Source organism: Oncorhynchus masou, unplaced genomic scaffold (genome assembly GCF_036934945.1).
Source record: "Oncorhynchus masou masou isolate Uvic2021 unplaced genomic scaffold, UVic_Omas_1.1 unplaced_scaffold_504, whole genome shotgun sequence".
Taxonomy (NCBI): Eukaryota; Metazoa; Chordata; class Actinopteri; order Salmoniformes; family Salmonidae; genus Oncorhynchus; species Oncorhynchus masou.
In genome coordinates this window covers 365,001-382,500 of record NW_027011440.1, presented here as the reverse complement: position 1 = coordinate 382,500, position 17,500 = coordinate 365,001, and the positions used below count along the sequence as shown (strand labels likewise).

Below are 17,500 nucleotides of genomic sequence, written 5' to 3'. Positions count from 1 at the left end.
TACCCACAGCTACTGTATAGAGGACAGTTTAACTTACTGTGATCTGTGTTTGTCCTGGTCTACCCACAGCTACTGTATAGAGGACAGTTTAACTTACTGTGATCTGTGTTTGTCCTGGTCTACCCACAGCTACTGTATAGAGGACAGTTTAACTTACTGTGATCTGTGTTTGTCCTCGTCTACCCACAGCTACTGTATAGAGGACAGTTTAACTTACTGTGATCTGTGTTTGTCCTGGTCTACCCACAGCTACTGTATAGAGGACAGTTTAACTTACTGTGATCTGTGTTTGTCCTGGTCTACCCACAGCTACTGTATAGAGGACAGTTTAACTTACTGTGATCTGTGTTTGTCCTGGTCTACCCACAGCTACTGTATAGAGGACAGTTTAACTTACTGTGATCTGTGTTTGTCCTCGTCTACCCACAGCTACTGTATAGAGGACAGTTTAACTTACTACAGTATGACTGTGATCTGTGTTTGTCCTCGTCTACCCACAGCTACTGTATAGAGGACAGTTTAACTTACTGTGATCTGTGTTTGTCCTCGTCTACCCACAGCTACTGTATAGAGGACAGTTTAACTTACTGTGATCTGTGTTTGTCCTAGTCTACCCACAGCTACTGTATAGAGGACAGTTTAACTTACTGTGATCTGTGTTTGTCCTAGTCTACCCACAGCTACTGTATAGAGGACAGTTTAACTTACTGTGATCTGTGTTTGTCCTCGTCTACCCACAGCTACCGTATAGAGGACAGTTTAACTTACTGTGATCTGTGTTTGTCTTCGTCTATCCACAGCTACTGTATAGAGGACAGTTTAACTTACTGTGATCTGTGTTTGTCCTCGTCTACCCACAGCTACTGTAAAGAGGACAGTTTAACTTACTGTGATCTGTGTTTGTCCTAGTCTACCCACAGCTACCGTATAGAGGACAGTTTAACTTACTGTGATCTGTGTTTGTCCTGGTCTACCCACAGCTACTGTATAGAGGACAGTTTAACTTACTGTGAACTGTGTTTGTCCTGGTCTACCCACAGCTACTGTATAGAGGACAGTTTAACTTACTGTGATCTGTGTTTGTCCTGGTCTACCCACAGCTACTGTATAGAGGACAGTTTAACTTACTGTGATCTGTGTTTGTCCTGGTCTACCCACAGCTACTGTATAGAGGACAGTTTAACTTACTGTGATCTGTGTTTGTCCTGGTCTACCCACAGCTACTGTATAGAGGACAGTTTAACTTACTGTGATCTATGTTTGTCCTGGTCTACCCACAGCTACTGTATAGAGGACAGTTTAACTTACTGTGATCTGTGTTTGTCCTCGTCTACCCACAGCTACTGTATAGAGGACAGTTTAACTTACTGTGATCTGTGTTTGTCCTCGTCTACCCACAGCTACTGTATAGAGGACAGTTTAACTTACTGTGATCTGTGTTTGTCCTGGTCTACCCACAGCTACTGTATAGAGGACAGTTTAACTTACTGTGATCTGTGTTTGTCCTCGTCTACCCACAGCTACTGTATAGAGGACAGTTTAACTTACTGTGATCTGTGTTTGTCCTCGTCTACCCACAGCTACTGTATAGAGGACAGTTTAACTTACTGTGATCTGTGTTTGTCCTAGTCTACCCACAGCTACTGTATAGAGGACAGTTTAACTTACTGTGATCTGTGTTTGTCCTAGTCTACCCACAGCTACTGTATAGAGGACAGTTTAACTTACTGTGATCTGTGTTTGTCCTCGTCTACCCACAGCTACTGTAAAGAGGACAGTTTAACTTACTGTGATCTGTGTTTGTCCTTGTCTACCCACAGCTACTGTATAGAGGACAGTTTAACTTACTACAGTATGACTGTGATCTGTGTTTGTCCTAGTCTACCCACAGCTACTGTATAGAGGACAGTTTAACTTACTGTGATCTGTGTTTGTCCTCGTCTACCCACAGCTACTGTAAAGAGGACAGTTTAACTTACTGTGATCTGTGTTTGTCCTAGTCTACCCACAGCTACTGTATAGAGGACAGTTTAACTTACTGTGATCTGTGTTTGTCCTGGTCTACCCACAGCTACTGTATAGAGGACAGTTTAACTTACTGTGATCTGTGTTTGTCCTCGTCTACCCACAGCTACTGTATAGAGGACAGTTTAACTTACTGTGATCTGTGTTTGTCCTAGTCTACCCACAGCTACTGTATAGAGGACAGTTTAACTTACTGTGATCTGTGTTTGTCCTAGTCTACCCACAGCTACTGTATAGAGGACAGTTTAACTTACTGTGATCTGTGTTTGTCCTCGTCTACCCACAGCTACTGTAAAGAGGACAGTTTAACTTACTGTGATCTGTGTTTGTCCTTGTCTACCCACAGCTACTGTATAGAGGACAGTTTAACTTACTACAGTATGACTGTGATCTGTGTTTGTCCTAGTCTACCCACAGCTACTGTATAGAGGACAGTTTAACTTACTGTGATCTGTGTTTGTCCTCGTCTACCCACAGCTACTGTAAAGAGGACAGTTTAACTTACTGTGATCTGTGTTTGTCCTAGTCTACCCACAGCTACTGTATAGAGGACAGTTTAACTTACTGTGATCTGTGTTTGTCCTGGTCTACCCACAGCTACTGTATAGAGGACAGTTTAACTTACTGTGATCTGTGTTTGTCCTCGTCTACCCACAGCTACTGTATAGAGGACAGTTTAACTTACTGTGATCTGTGTTTGTCCTTGTCTACCCACAGCTACTGTATAGAGGACAGTTTAACTTACTGTGATCTGTGTTTGTCCTCGTCTACCCACAGCTACTGTATAGAGGACAGTTTAACTTACTGTGATCTGTGTTTGTCCTTGTCTACCCACAGCTACTGTATAGAGGACAGTTTAACTTACTACAGTATGACTGTGATCTGTGTTTGTCCTAGTCTACCCACAGCTACTGTATAGGGGACAGTTTAACTTACTGTGATCTGTGTTTGTCCTCGTCTACCCACAGCTACTGTATAGAGGACAGTTTAACTTACTGTGATCTATGTTTGTCCTCGTCTACCCACAGCTACTGTATAGAGGACAGTTTAACTTACTACAGTATGACTGTGATCTGTGTTTGTCCTAGTCTACCCACAGCTACTGTATAGAGGACAGTTTAACTTACTGTGATCTGTGTTTGTCCTCGTCTACCCACAGCTACTGTATAGAGGACAGTTTAACTTACTACAGTATGACTGTGATCTGTGTTTGTCCTCGTCTACCCACAGCTACTGTAAAGAGGACAGTTTAACTTACTGTGATCTGTGTTTGTCCTAGTCTACCCACAGCTACCGTATAGAGGACAGTTTAACTTACTGTGATCTGTGTTTGTCCTCGTCTACCCACAGCTACTGTATAGAGGACAGTTTAACTTACTGTGATCTGTGTTTGTCCTCGTCTACCCACAGCTACGTTAGGATGAGAACTTTAAGTTGCTCTGAATGACTCTAATCAAAATGTAGTTAGAACAACAACGTGTTACGCTACAGTTTCAGTGAGGCTCCCAATGCATCTGCATTCAACAGAAGGCTTCACGGTGTATGTTCCCAGGGGTAACCCCAAGAAACCCCAAACCCTCCTCTCCTTGAAATACCCCTTCAACACGATTAGTTACGCCGGCTCACTTTCACTGCCTCCACGCTCTGACCGAAGCGCGAGACAGTCAGACAGTAAACCTGTACAGTTAAACTGGAGCCGATGGGGATTACTCCCGGTAGGCAGATCAGAGGACGTAGGAGAAGAGCTCTTTCTTTCTCGCTCCCCTTTTTTTCTTCTCTCCTTGCTTGTGTCAGAAGACAAAGTGAATCAGAAAGAATAGTCATGTTTCTTTAAAAAGGACGTACAGAGGATACTATATAATGTCATCGTAGAGCTGATCTACAACAGACTGGTAGAACTCTGTCCTTATAGAGGATACTATAGGGGATACTATATAATGTCATCATAGAGCTGAACTATGTCCTTATAGAGGATACTATAGAACACTACTATAGACCAGAGCCATATTCCCTATATAGAACACTACTATAGACCAGAGCCCTATTCCCTATATAGAACACTACTATAGACCAGAGCCCTATTCCCTATATACTACACTACTATAGACCAGAGCCCTATTCCCTATATAGAACACTACTATAGACCAGAGCCCTATTCCCTATATAGAACACTACTATAGACCAGAGCCCTATTCCCTATATAGAACACTACTATAGACCAGAGCCTATTCCCTATATAGAACACTACTATAGACCAGAGCCCTATTCCCTATATAGAACACTACTATAGACCAGAGCCCTATTCCCTATATAGTACACTACTGTAGACCAGAGAGCCCTATTCCCTATATAGAACACTACTATAGACCAGAGCCCTATTCCCTATATAGAACACTACTATAGACCAGAGCCCTATTCCCTATATAGAACACTACTATAGACCAGAGCCCTATTCCCTATATAGAACACTACTTTAGACCAGAGCCCTATTCCCTATATAGAACACTACTATAGACCATAGCCCTATATAGAACACTACTATAGACCAGAGCCCTATTCCCTATATAGAACACTACTATAGACCAGAGCCCTATTCCCTATATTGAACACTACTATAGACCAGAGCCCTATTCCCTATATAGAACACTACTATAGACCGAGCCCTATTCCCTATATAGAACACTACTATAGACCGAGCCCTATTCCCTATATAGAACATTACTATAGACCAGGGCCCTATGGACCATATGCCATTTGGGTTTCAGACTAAAAACCATCAAACACACACACACACACACACACACACACACCAGACACTAGTCTGTGTTGATATGTAAACAGAGCAACAAGCTCTCACAGTCTCACTGCAGAATCACACGTTTGTTCATAAACGTCTGATGTCAAAGGGTTCAGTTGAGGCATTGATTCTGATTGGTTGAGGTTTGGGTGTAAATCCACTTCGGAGACGCAGCTCACGGCCTGAACCCATCTGCCAATTAGAGATGGGAATTTCACCGGGACCTCACAGTAGGATATTATCGCGATACGATATGTTTTACGATTCTCGCCATTCGATGTCGGATCTTAATTTGAGCCAGTTTGCTACAGCAGGAAAATAATTCTGCTGCAACAGGAAATGTGTAGTATTACGTGGATTATAGTTCATGGACATTTTTTGGTCGGGGTTGATACAGTTTTCGTTATTGCAAATCAAGTCTGACATTTTAAGGTGGAAATTACAAACTTTAGGAGCCTTTCTGCTCGACTACAAGTTAGAGCCAGGTAGAGCAGACTAGTGCCAGGTACAGCAGACTAGTGCCAGGTACAGCAGACTAGTGCGAGGTACAGCAGACTAGTGCCAGGTACAGCAGACTAGTGTCAGGTACAGCAGACTAGTGCCAGGTACAGCAGACTAGTGCCAGGTATACTAGTGCCAGGTACAGCAGACTAGTGTCAGGTACAGCAGACTAGTGCCAGGTACAGCAGACTAGTGTCAGGTACAGCAGACTAGTGCCAGGTACAGCAGACTAGTGCCAGGTACAGCAGACTAGTGCCAGGTACAGCAGACTAGTGTCAGGTACAGCAGACTAGTGCCAGGTACAGCAGACTAGTGCCAGGTATACTAGTGCCAGGTACAGCAGACTAGTGTCAGGTACAGCAGACTAGTGTCAGGTACAGCAGACTAGTGCCAGGTACACTAGTGCCAGGTACAGCAGACTAGTGTCAGGTACAGCAGACTAGTGTCAGGTATACTAGTGTCAGGTACAGCAGACTAGTGCCAGGTACAGCAGACTAGTGTCAGGTACAGCAGACTAGTGCCAGGTACAGCAGACTAGTGCCAGGTATACTAGTGCCAGGTACAGCAGACTAGTGTCAGGTACAGCAGACTAGTGCCAGGTATACTAGTGCCAGGTACAGCAGACTAGTGCCAGGTACAGCAGACTAGTGTCAGGTACAGCAGACTAGTGCCAGGTACAGCAGACTAGTGCCAGGTACAGCAGACTAGTGCCAGGTACAGCAGACTAGTGCCAGGTACAGCAGACTAGTGCCAGGTACAGCAGACTAGTGCCAGGTACAGCAGACTAGTGCCAGGTACAGCAGACTAGTGCCAGGTACAGCAGACTAGTGCCAGGTACAGCAGACTAGTGCCAGGTACAGCAGACTAGTGCCAGGTACAGCAGACTAGTGCCAGGTACAGCAGACTAGTGTCAGGTATACTAGTGTCAGGTACAGCAGACTAGTGTCAGGTATACTAGTGCCAGGTACAGCAGACTAGTGTCAGGTACAGCAGACTAGTGTCAGGTACAGCAGACTAGTGTCAGGTACAGCAGACTAGTGTCAGGTACAGCAGACTAGTGCCAGGTATACTAGTGCCAGGTACAGCAGACTAGTGTCAGGTACAGCAGACTAGTGCCAGGTACAGCAGACTAGTGTCAGGTACAGCAGACTAGTGCCAGGTACAGCAGACTAGTGTCAGGTATACTAGTGTCAGGTACAGCAGACTAGTGTCAGGTACAGCAGACTAGTGTCAGGTATACTAGTGTCAGGTACAGCAGACTAGTGTCAGGTATACTAGTGTCAGGTACAGCAGACTAGTGTCAGGTATACTAGTGTCAGGTACAGCAGACTAGTGTCAGGTACAGCAGACTAGTGTCAGGTATACTAGTGCCAGGTACAGCAGACTAGTGTCAGGTACAGCAGACTAGTGTCAGGTATACTAGTGCCAGGTACAGCAGACTAGTGTCAGGTACAGCAGACTAGTGTCAGGTACAGCAGACTAGTGTCAGGTATACTAGTGCCAGGTACAGCAGACTAGTGTCAGGTACAGCAGACTAGTGTCAGGTACAGCAGACTAGTGCCAGGTACAGCAGACTAGTGTCAGGTATACTAGTGCCAGGTACAGCAGACTAGTGTCAGGTATACTAGTGCCAGGTACAGCAGACTAGTGTCAGGTATACTAGTGTCAGGTACAGCAGACTAGTGTCAGGTATACTAGTGCCAGGTACAGCAGACTAGTGTCAGGTACAGCAGACTAGTGTCAGGTACAGCAGACTAGTGTCAGGTACAGCAGACTAGTGCCAGGTATACTAGTGTCAGGTACAGCAGACTAGTGTCAGGTACAGCAGACTAGTGTCAGGTACAGCAGACTAGTGCCAGGTACAGCAGACTAGTGTCAGGTACAGCAGACTAGTGTCAGGTACAGCAGACTAGTGCCAGGTATACTAGTGTCAGGTACAGCAGACTAGTGTCAGGTACAGCAGACTAGTGTCAGGTACAGCAGACTAGTGTCAGGTACAGCAGACTAGTGCCAGGTATACTAGTGTCAGGTACAGCAGACTAGTGTCAGGTACAGCAGACTAGTGTCAGGTACAGCAGACTAGTGCCAGGTATACTAGTGTCAGGTACAGCAGACTAGTGCCACGTACAGCAGACTAGTGCCAGGTACAGCAGACTAGTGTCAGGTACAGCAGACTAGTGCCACGTACAGCAGACTAGTGCCAGGTACAGCAGACTAGTGTCAGGTACAGCAGACTAGTGTCAGGTATACTAGTGCCGGGTACAGCAGACTAGTGCCAGGTACAGCAGACTAGTGTCAGGTACAGCAGACTAGTGTCAGGTATACTAGTGTCAGGTACAGCAGACTAGTGTCAGGTACAGCAGACTAGTGTCAGGTACAGCAGACTAGTGTCAGGTACAGCAGACTAGTGCCAGGTACAGCAGACTAGTGCCAGGTACAGCAGACTAGTGTCAGGTACAGCAGACTAGTGCCAGGTACAGCAGACTAGTGTCAGGTACAGCAGACTAGTGCCAGGTACAGCAGACTAGTGTCAGGTATAGCAGACTAGTGTCAGGTATAGCAGACTAGTGTCAGGTACAGCAGACTAGTGTCAGGTACAGCAGACTAGTGTCAGGTACAGCAGACTAGTGTCAGGTACAGCAGACTAGTGCCAGGTATACTAGTGTCAGGTACAGCAGACTAGTGTCAGGTACAGCAGACTAGTGTCAGGTACAGCAGACTAGTGTCAGGTACAGCAGACTAGTGCCAGGTACAGCAGACTAGTGTCAGGTACAGCAGACTAGTGCCAGGTATACTAGTGCCAGGTACAGCAGACTAGTTCCAGGTACAGCAGACTAGTGCCAGGTATACTAGTGTCAGGTACAGCAGACTAGTGTCAGGTACAGCAGACTAGTGTCAGGTACAGCAGACTAGTGCCAGGTATACTAGTGCCAGGTACAGCAGACTAGTTCCAGGTACAGCAGACTAGTGCCAGGTATACTAGTGTCAGGTACAGCAGACTAGTGTCAGGTACAGCAGACTAGTGTCAGGTACAGCAGACTAGTGCCAGGTATACTAGTGCCAGGTACAGCAGACTAGTTCCAGGTACAGCAGACTAGTGCCAGGTATACTAGTGTCAGGTACAGCAGACTAGTGTCAGGTACAGCAGACTAGTGTCAGGTACAGCAGACTAGTGTCAGGTACAGCAGACTAGTGCCAGGTATACTAGTGTCAGGTACAGCAGACTAGTGTCAGGTACAGCAGACTAGTGTCAGGTACAGCAGACTAGTGCCAGGTACAGCAGACTAGTGTCAGGTACAGCAGACTAGTGCCAGGTATACTAGTGCCAGGTACAGCAGACTAGTGCCAGGTACAGCAGACTAGTGTCAGGTACAGCAGACTAGTGTCAGGTACAGCAGGCTAGTGTCAGGTACAGCAGACTAGTGCCAGGTACAGCAGACTAGTGCCAGGTACAGCAGACTAGTGCCAGGTACAGCAGACTAGTGTCAGGTACAGCAGACTAGTGCCAGGTACAGCAGACTAGTGTCAGGTATACTAGTGCCAGGTACAGCAGACTAGTGCCAGGTACAGCAGACTAGTGTCAGGTACAGCAGACTAGTGTCAGGTACAGCAGACTAGTGCCAGGTACAGCCGACTAGTGTCAGGTATACTAGTGTCAGGTACAGCAGACTAGTGCCAGGTACAGCAGACTAGTGCCAGGTACAGCCGACTAGTGTCAGGTATACTAGTGTCAGGTACAGCAGACTAGTGCCAGGTACAGCAGACTAGTGTCAGGTACAGCAGACTAGTGTCAGGTACAGCAGACTAGTGTCAGGTATACTAGTGCCAGGTACAGCAGACTAGTGTCAGGTACAGCAGACTAGTGTCAGGTATACTAGTGTCAGGTACAGCAGACTAGTGCCAGGTACAGCAGACTAGTGTCAGGTATACTAGTGTCAGGTACAGCAGACTAGTGCCAGGTACAGCAGACTAGTGCCAGGTACAGCCGACTAGTGTCAGGTATACTAGTGTCAGGTACGGCAGACTAGTGTCAGGTACGGCAGACTAGTGTCAGGTACAGCAGACTAGTGTCAGGTACAGCAGACTAGTGTCAGGTACAGCAGACTAGTGCCAGGTACAGCAGACTAGTGTCAGGTACAGCAGACTAGTGCCAGGTACAGCAGACTAGAGCCAGGTAGAGCAGACTAGTGCCAGGTACAGCAGACTAGTGCCAGGTACAGCAGACTAGAGCCAGGTAGAGCAGACTAGTGCCAGGTACAGCAGACTAGTGCCAGGTACAGCAGACTAGTGTCAGGTACAGCAGACTAGTGCCAGGTACAGCAGACTAGTGTCAGGTACAGCAGACTAGTGTCAGGTACAGCAGACTAGTGCCAGGTATACTAGTGCCAGGTACAGCAGACTAGTGTCAGGTACAGCAGACTAGTGTCAGGTACAGCAGACTAGTGTCAGGTACAGCAGACTAGTGCCAGGTACAGCAGACTAGTGCCAGGTATACTAGTGTCAGGTACAGCAGACTAGTGCCAGGTACAGCAGACTAGTGTCAGGTACAGCAGACTAGTGCCAGGTACAGCCGACTAGTGTCAGGTATACTAGTGTCAGGTACAGCAGACTAGTGCCAGGTACAGCAGACTAGTGTTGGGTACAGCAGACTAGTGCCAGGTATACTAGTGCCAGGTACAGCAGACTAGTGCCAGGTATACTAGTGTCAGGTACAGCAGACTAGTGCCAGGTACAGCAGACTAGTGTCAGGTACAGCAGACTAGTGCCAGGTACAGCAGACTAGTGTCAGGTATACTAGTGTCAGGTACAGCAGACTAGTGCCAGGTATACTAGTGTCAGGTACAGCAGACTAGTGTCAGGTACAGCAGACTAGTGTCAGGTACAGCAGACTAGTGCCAGGTACAGCAGACTAGTGCCAGGTACAGCAGACTAGTGTCAGGTACAGCAGACTAGTGTCAGGTACAGCAGACTAGTGCCAGGTACAGCAGACTAGTGTCAGGTATACTAGTGCCAGGTACAGCAGACTAGTGTCAGGTACAGCAGACTAGTGCCAGGTACAGCAGACTAGTGCCAGGTACAGCAGACTAGTGCCAGGTATACTAGTGCCAGGTACAGCAGACTAGTGCCAGGTACAGCAGACTAGTGCCAGGTACAGCAGACTAGTGCCAGGTACAGCAGACTAGTGCCAGGTACAGCAGACTAGTGCCAGGTATACTAGTGCCAGGTACAGCAGACTAGTGTCAGGTACAGCAGACTAGTGTCAGGTACAGCAGACTAGTGCCAGGTACAGCAGACTAGTGCCAGGTATACTAGTGCCAGGTACAGCAGACTAGTGCCAGGTACAGCAGACTAGTGCCAGGTACAGCAGACTAGTGTCAGGTATACTAGTGTCAGGTACAGCAGACTAGTGTCAGGTACAGCAGACTAGTGTCAGGTACAGCAGACTAGTGCCAGGTACAGCAGACTAGTGCCAGGTACAGCAGACTAGTGCCAGGTACAGCAGACTAGTGCCAGGTACAGCAGACTAGTGCCAGGTACAGCAGACTAGTGCCAGGTACAGCAGACTAGTGCCAGGTACAGCAGACTAGTGCCAGGTACAGCAGACTAGTGCCAGGTACAGCAGACTAGTGCCAGGTACAGCAGACTAGTGCCAGGTACAGCAGACTAGTGCCAGGTACAGCAGACTAGTGCCAGGTACAGCAGACTAGTGCCAGGTACAGCAGACTAGTGTCAGGTACAGCAGACTAGTGCCAGGTACAGCAGACTAGTGCCAGGTACAGCAGACTAGTGCCAGGTATACTAGTGTCAGGTACAGCAGACTAGTGTCAGGTATACTAGTGCCAGGTACAGCAGACTAGTGCCAGGTACAGCAGACTAGTGCCAGGTACAGCAGACTAGTGCCAGGTACAGCAGACTAGTGCCAGGTACAGCAGACTAGTGTCAGGTACAGCAGACTAGTTACAGGTATACTAGTGCCAGGTACAGCAGACTAGTGTCAGGTACAGCAGACTAGTGTCAGGTATACTAGTGTCAGGTACAGCAGACTAGTGTCAGGTATACTAGTGTCAGGTACAGCAGACTAGTGCCAGGTACAGCCGACTAGTGTCAGGTATACTAGTGTCAGGTACAGCAGACTAGTGCCAGGTACAGCAGACTAGTGTTGGGTACAGCAGACTAGTGCCAGGTATACTAGTGCCAGGTACAGCAGACTAGTGCCAGGTATACTAGTGTCAGGTACAGCAGACTAGTGCCAGGTACAGCAGACTAGTGTCAGGTACAGCAGACTAGTGCCAGGTACAGCAGACTAGTGTCAGGTATACTAGTGTCAGGTACAGCAGACTAGTTTCAGGTACAGCAGACTAGTGCCAGGTACAGCAGACTAGTGTCAGGTATACTAGTGTCAGGTACAGCAGACTAGTGTCAGGTACAGCAGACTAGTGCCAGGTACAGCAGACTAGTGTCAGGTATACTAGTGTCAGGTACAGCAGACTAGTGTCAGGTACAGCAGACTAGTGCCAGGTACAGCAGACTAGTGTCAGGTATACTAGTGTCAGGTACAGCAGACTAGTGTCAGGTACAGCAGACTAGTGTCAGGTACAGCAGACTAGTGTCAGGTACAGCAGACTAGTGCCAGGTACAGCAGACTAGTGTCAGGTACAGCAGACTAGTGCCAGGTACAGCAGACTAGTGTCAGGTATACTAGTGCCAGGTACAGCAGACTAGTGTCAGGTACAGCAGACTAGTGCCAGGTACAGCAGACTAGTGCCAGGTACAGCAGACTAGTGCCAGGTATACTAGTGCCAGGTACAGCAGACTAGTGCCAGGTACAGCAAACTAGTGCCAGGTACAGCAGACTAGTGCCAGGTACAGCAGACTAGTGCCAGGTATACTAGTGCCAGGTACAGCAGACTAGTGTCAGGTACAGCAGACTAGTGTCAGGTACAGCAGACTAGTGTCAGGTACAGCAGACTAGTGCCAGGTACAGCAGACTAGTGCCAGGTATACTATGCCAGGTACAGCAGACTAGTGCCAGGTACAGCAGACTAGTGCCAGGTACAGCAGACTAGTGCCAGGTATACTAGTGCCAGGTACAGCAGACTAGTGTCAGGTACAGCAGACTAGTGTCAGGTACAGCAGACTAGTGCCAGGTACAGCAGACTAGTGCCAGGTACAGCAGACTAGTGCCAGGTACAGCAGACTAGTGCCAGGTACAGCAGACTAGTGCCAGGTACAGCAGACTAGTGCCAGGTATACTAGTGTCAGGTACAGCAGACTAGTGTCAGGTATACTAGTGCCAGGTACAGCAGACTAGTGTCAGGTACAGCAGACTAGTGTCAGGTACAGCAGACTAGTGCCAGGTACAGCAGACTAGTGCCAGGTACAGCAGACTAGTGCCAGGTACAGCAGACTAGTGTCAGGTACAGCAGACTAGTGTCAGGTACAGCAGACTAGTTACAGGTATACTAGTGCCAGGTACAGCAGACTAGTGTCAGGTACAGCAGACTAGTGTCAGGTATACTAGTGTCAGGTACAGCAGACTAGTGTCAGGTATACTAGTGTCAGGTACAGCAGACTAGTGCCAGGTACAGCAGACTAGTGCCAGGTATACTAGTGTCAGGTACAGCAGACTAGTGTCAGGTATACTAGTGTCAGGTACAGCAGACTAGTGTCAGGTATACTAGTGCCAGGTACAGCAGACTAGTGTCAGGTACAGCAGACTAGTGTCAGGTATACTAGTGCCAGGTACAGCAGACTAGTGTCAGTCAGTGTCAGGTACAGCAGACTAGTGTCAGGTACAGCAGACTAGTGTCAGGTATACTAGTGCCAGGTACAGCAGACTAGTGCCAGGTACAGCAGACTAGTGCCAGGTACAGCAGACTAGTGTCAGGTACAGCAGACTAGTGTCAGGTATACTAGTGCCAGGTACAGCAGACTAGTGTCAGGTACAGCAGACTAGTGTCAGGTACAGCAGACTAGTGTCAGGTATACTAGTGTCAGGTACAGCAGACTAGTGTCAGGTATACTAGTGTCAGGTACAGCAGACTAGTGTCAGGTACAGCAGACTAGTGCCAGGTACAGCAGACTAGTGTCAGGTACAGCAGACTAGTGCCAGGTACAGCAGACTAGTGTCAGGTATACTAGTGTCAGGTACAGCAGACTAGTGTCAGGTATACTAGTGCCAGGTACAGCAGACTAGTGCCAGGTACAGCAGACTAGTGCCAGGTACAGCAGACTAGTGCCAGGTACAGCAGACTAGTGTCAGGTACAGCAGACTAGTGTCAGGTACAGCAGACTAGTGTCAGGTACAGCAGACTAGTGCCAGGTACAGCAGACTAGTGCCAGGTACAGCAGACTAGTGCCAGGTACAGCCGACTAGTGTCAGGTACAGCAGACTAGTGTCAGGTACAGCAGACTAGTGCCAGGTACAGCAGACTAGTGCCAGGTACAGCCGACTAGTGTCAGGTATACTAGTGTCAGGTACAGCAGACTAGTGCCAGGTACAGCAGACTAGTGTCAGGTACAGCCGACTAGTGTCAGGTACAGCAGACTAGTGTCAGGTACAGCAGACTAGTGTCAGGTATACTAGTGCCAGGTACAGCAGACTAGTGTCAGGTACAGCAGACTAGTGTCAGGTATACTAGTGCCAGGTACAGTAGACTAGTGTCAGGTACAGCAGACTAGTGTCAGGTACAGCAGACTAGTGTCAGGTACAGCAGACTAGTGTCAGGTATACTAGTGCCAGGTACAGCAGACTAGTGTCAGGTACAGCAGACTAGTGTCAGGTATACTAGTGCCAGGTACAGCAGACTAGTGTCAGGTACAGCAGACTAGTGTCAGGTATACTAGTGCCAGGTACAGCAGACTAGTGCCAGGTACAGCAGACTAGTGTCAGGTACAGCAGACTAGTGTCAGGTACAGCAGACTAGTGCCAGGTACAGCAGACTAGTGTCAGGTATACTAGTGTCAGGTACAGCAGACTAGTGTCAGGTACAGCAGACTAGTGTCAGGTACAGCAGACTAGTGCCAGGTATACTAGTGTCAGGTACAGCAGACTAGTGTCAGGTACAGCAGACTAGTGCCAGGTATACTAGTGTCAGGTACAGCAGACTAGTGCCAGGTATACTAGTGTCAGGTACAGCAGACTAGTGTCAGGTACAGCAGACTAGTGCCAGGTATACTAGTGTCAGGTACAGCAGACTAGTGCCAGGTATACTAGTGTCAGGTACAGCAGACTAGTGTCAGGTACAGCAGACTAGTGTCAGGTACAGCAGACTAGTGCCAGGTACAGCAGACTAGTGTCAGGTACAGCAGACTAGTGCCAGGTACAGCAGACTAGTGCCAGGTACAGCAGACTAGTGTCAGGTACAGCAGACTAGTGCCAGGTACAGCAGACTAGTGTCAGGTACAGCAGACTAGTGCCAGGTACAGCAGACTAGTGTCAAGTACAGCAGACTAGTGTCAGGTACAGCAGACTAGTGCCAGGTACAGCAGACTAGTGCCAGGTACAGCAGACTAGTGCCAGGTACAGCAGACTAGTGCCAGGTACAGCAGACTAGTGCCAGGTACAGCAGACTAGTGCCAGGTACAGCAGACTAGTGCCAGGTACAGCAGACTAGTGCCAGGTACAGCAGACTAGTGTCAGGTACAGCAGACTAGTGTCAGGTACAGCAGACTAGTGCCAGGTACAGCAGACTAGTGCCAGGTACAGCAGACTAGTGCCAGGTACAGCAGACTAGTGCCAGGTACAGCAGACTAGTGCCAGGTACAGCAGACTAGTGCCAGGTACAGCAGACTAGTGTCAGGTATACTAGTGCCAGGTACAGCAGACTAGTGCCAGGTACAGCAGACTAGTGTCAGGTACAGCAGACTAGTGTCAGGTACAGCAGACTAGTGTCAGGTATACTAGTGCCAGGTACAGCAGACTAGTGCCAGGTATACTAGTGCCAGGTACAGCAGACTAGTGCCAGGTACAGCAGACTAGTGTCAGGTATACTAGTGCCAGGTACAGCAGACTAGTGTCAGGTATACTAGTGCCAGGTACAGCAGACTAGTGCCAGGTACAGCAGACTAGTGCCAGGTACAGCAGACTAGTGTCAGGTATACTAGTGCCAGGTACAGCAGACTAGTGCCAGGTACAGCAGACTAGTGTCAGGTATACTAGTGCCAGGTACAGCAGACTAGTGTCAGGTACAGCAGACTAGTGTCAGGTACAGCAGACTAGTGCCAGGTATACTAGTGCCAGGTACAGCAGACTAGTGCCAGGTACAGCAGACTAGTGCCAGGTACAGCAGACTAGTGCCAGGTACAGCAGACTAGTGCCAGGTACAGCAGACTAGTGCCAGGTACAGCAGACTAGTGCCAGGTACAGCAGACTAGTGCCAGGTACAGCAGACTAGTGCCAGGTACAGCAGACTAGTGTCAGGTACAGCAGACTAGTGCCAGGTACAGCAGACTAGTGTCAGGTATACTAGTGTCAGGTACAGCAGACTAGTGTCAGGTACAGCAGACTAGTGCCAGGTACAGCAGACTAGTGTCAGGTATACTAGTGTCAGGTACAGCAGACTAGTGCCAGGTATACTAGTGCCAGGTACAGCAGACTAGTGTCAGGTACAGCAGACTAGTGTCAGGTACAGCAGACTAGTGTCAGGTACAGCAGACTAGTGCCAGGTACAGCAGACTAGTGCCAGGTACAGCAGACTAGTGCCAGGTATACTAGTGTCAGGTACAGCAGACTAGTGTCAGGTACAGCAGACTAGTGCCAGGTATACTAGTGCCAGGTACAGCAGACTAGTGCCAGGTACAGCAGACTAGTGCCACGTACAGCAGACTAGTGCCAGGTACAGCAGACTAGTGTCAGGTACAGCAGACTAGTGTCAGGTACAGCAGACTAGTGTCAGGTACAGCAGACTAGTGCCAGGTACAGCAGACTAGTGCCAGGTACAGCAGACTAGTGTCAGGTACAGCAGACTAGTGCCAGGTATACTAGTGCCAGGTACAGCAGACTAGTGCCAGGTACAGCAGACTAGTGCCAGGTACAGCAGACTAGTGTCAGGTATACTAGTGCCAGGTACAGCAGACTAGTGTCAGGTATACTAGTGCCAGGTACAGCAGACTAGTGCCAGGTACAGCAGACTAGTGCCAGGTACAGCAGACTAGTGTCAGGTATACTAGTGTCAGGTACAGCAGACTAGTGTCAGGTATACTAGTGCCAGGTACAGCAGACTAGTGCCAGGTATACTAGTGCCAGGTACAGCAGACTAGTGCCAGGTACAGCAGACTAGTGCCAGGTACAGCAGACTAGTGTCAGGTATACTAGTGCCAGGTACAGCAGACTAGTGTCAGGTATACTAGTGCCAGGTACAGCAGACTAGTGCCAGGTACAGCAGACTAGTGCCAGGTACAGCAGACTAGTGTCAGGTATACTAGTGCCAGGTACAGCAGACTAGTGCCAGGTACAGCAGACTAGTGTCAGGTATACTAGTGCCAGGTACAGCAGACTAGTGTCAGGTACAGCAGACTAGTGTCAGGTACAGCAGACTAGTGCCAGGTATACTAGTGCCAGGTACAGCAGACTAGTGCCAGGTACAGCAGACTAGTGCCAGGTACAGCAGACTAGTGCCAGGTACAGCAGACTAGTGCCAGGTACAGCAGACTAGTGCCAGGTACAGCAGACTAGTGCCAGGTACAGCAGACTAGTGCCAGGTACAGCAGACTAGTGCCAGGTACAGCAGACTAGTGTCAGGTATACTAGTGTCAGGTACAGCAGACTAGTGTCAGGTACAGCAGACTAGTGCCAGGTACAGCAGACTAGTGTCAGGTATACTAGTGTCAGGTACAGCAGACTAGTGCCAGGTATACTAGTGCCAGGTACAGCAGACTAGTGTCAGGTACAGCAGACTAGTGTCAGGTACAGCAGACTAGTGTCAGGTACAGCAGACTAGTGCCAGGTACAGCAGACTAGTGCCAGGTACAGCAGACTAGTGCCAGGTACAGCAGACTAGTGCCAGGTACAGCAGACTAGTGTCAGGTACAGCAGACTAGTGTCAGGTACAGCAGACTAGTGCCAGGTACAGCAGACTAGTGCCAGGTACAGCAGACTAGTGCCAGGTACAGCAGACTAGTGCCAGGTACAGCAGACTAGTGCCAGGTACAGCAGACTAGTGTCAGGTACAGCAG

The 17,500-nt window shown here is 48.5% G+C and overlaps 1 protein-coding gene across 1 annotated transcript in view; it reads left to right on the top strand.

Annotated features, from left to right (window-relative positions):
- The window catches only part of LOC135535717 (beta-1,3-N-acetylglucosaminyltransferase lunatic fringe-like), a 39,789-nt gene that overhangs the window by 1,554 nt on the left and 20,735 nt on the right, over window positions 1–17,500 (top strand). The window lies entirely within an intron of this gene.